Source organism: Myotis brandtii, unplaced genomic scaffold, assembly GCF_000412655.1.
Source record: "Myotis brandtii unplaced genomic scaffold, ASM41265v1 scaffold305, whole genome shotgun sequence".
In the NCBI taxonomy this organism is placed as follows: Eukaryota; Metazoa; Chordata; class Mammalia; order Chiroptera; family Vespertilionidae; genus Myotis; species Myotis brandtii.
Window position 1 is genome coordinate 3,369,350 of NW_005361652.1, and position 2,251 is coordinate 3,371,600.

Sequence of the window (2,251 nt, forward strand, 5' to 3'; positions counted from 1 at the left end):
TAGGACATTGCGCTGGGGTTCTTTCCCGGCATCAAGAAGGGTTCAGTAATCTGGAAAAGGGGCTGTGCGTAAATGACATAAGAATCCAGGGACTAAAAAAGAATCCAGAGATGAGATATAATTTTGAAAGGCATTGGGGGTCAGAGGACCTTCAGCTAAAGGAACTGAAGACTCCCTCCTTGTCTAGGACCCTTGCTTTTATTAACACAATTTGTCCTAAGGCAGGTGGAGATAATACACTTCAATGGGTAAGGTTTCAAAGGGTACAGAGTCCATTGTCAGAATGGGGGAATAGCCTACGGCTGTTCAGGTGTTTGGCCAGTAGGAGGCAATAACATGTAGATTAAGATGCCCTTTAACTGTCTGGCAGCCACAATCAGTTTCCTATTCAGGTTTGGGGAAATGCCTTTAGCCATTCCCAACAGGTGACTACATGTGTGACTCAACACTGTTGAGTCCCCAAGTCTCATCAACCTTTCGATGAAACTCTTAAAATTAAGACATGCTGGAATTGGTTCCCGGCAACATTGCCTATTACACTGTAGGTTATCAATGAGTATTTGTTAAATGAATGAATATGTCTTTCAGATTTTTTTGTTAAATTAATACCTAACTAGTTTATCTTATGATTACTGTAAGTTGAATATTATAAAGGGTGTCCCAAAATTCACGCAGGAAGTAATTTGATAGAAAACACAGGTTTATAATTAAAAATTGTAAATTTTTTATTGATTCATAAAGTATACAGTATAGGGTTATGTATGGAATAGCATATCGGGTAAATGGCCTCCACGGCTTTGCTGGCACATACGCACCCTTTTGTTATTGCCTGAGCAGCCGCATTTTCGAAAAAGAATGGCCCGATGATGCCTCCAGCCCCAAATCCGCACCAAACAGTGACACGTTGTGGATGCATTTGTTTCTCAACAATCACTCGTGGATTTTCTGAATCCCAAATGCGACAATTTTGTCGATTAACCAAGCCATCAAGATGAAAATGCGGGCTGTGCACCCACTGTTAGTCCAGACAATGGTAGCTGAAGCAACTTCTCCATTTATTATTATGTAAATCCTTGCTAAAGGGCAAGTCTGTATGTTACTGGAAATTGCTTGCCTAAGGGCTATGTGTGTATCCCAAACCAATAAAAGGTTCCCCGGTGAGGTAGGGACGCCCCTGTGAGGTTGAAATAGCCCCGGTGAGGCCGAGACGCCCCGGTGAGGTTGGGACTGCTCCAGTGAGGTTGGGACAGATAATGGGGACCAGTATAGACAGATGAACAGGGGTAGATGCAGAGGCAGAGCAACATTGAACAGACTGTCAAACTACAGTGGGAAGCCTGGGGAGGGTTTGGGAGGGAGGGGAGTAAGAGATCAACCGAAGGACTTATATGCATGCATATAAGAATAACCAATGGACACAAGACACTGGGGAAAAAAAAAATTATTTAAATAAATAAATAAATAAATAAATAAATAAATAAATAAATAAAAGGTTGGCAAGGCCTGAGCACCAGTGGAAGTCCTTCCCCTTGAGTTGGACTTGCCCGCCTGGCCCCCCAGTATTTCCAAGTTATCTCTTGTCTCTTCTCTTTCATTTGTGTGCGACTCCTCTTCCAGATCCTGAACCCTAAACCATGCGGGACATGGGGGAACAAATATACAACTTTACACAAAACAGTGGCATGTTGTGGATGCATTTGTTTCTCAACAATCACTCATGGATTTTCTGAACCCCAAATGGGACAATTTTGTCGATTAACCAAGCCATCAAGATGAAAATGAGCCTCATCGAAATTCAGCCACATTTATGCAAAACGGTCATGGAAACTTCGAAAATGCGGCTGCTCAGGCAATAACAGTTAATGGTGCTCACTATTGCGACATAATAATCCATTTACCCGATATGCTATTCCATACATAACCTTATACTGTATACTTTATGAACCAATAAAAAATTGACAATTTTTTATTATAAACCTGTGTTTTCTATCAAAATTACTTCTTGGGTGAATTTTGGGATACCCTTTATATATATATAACTAGTATATGTGTGTGCCTATATATATATATACTGAGTGGCCAGTTTATTATGACCACCCCATCAGTACTTTGTTGGGCCACCTTTTGCCTTCAATACTGCGGCAATTCTTGTTGGCATTGACTTAACAAGATGTTGAAAGGTGATGCGAGGAATCTGACACCATGCCTGATGAATAGCACTGTCTAGTTCTGTGAGATTTGATGGTTGTGG

At 41.2% G+C, this 2,251-nt stretch overlaps 1 protein-coding gene across 1 annotated transcript in view; it reads right to left on the reverse strand.

The window, feature by feature from the left end:
* The window catches only part of ARMCX1 (armadillo repeat containing, X-linked 1), a 42,735-nt gene that overhangs the window by 9,689 nt on the left and 30,795 nt on the right, over positions 1 to 2,251 (reverse strand). The window lies entirely within an intron of this gene.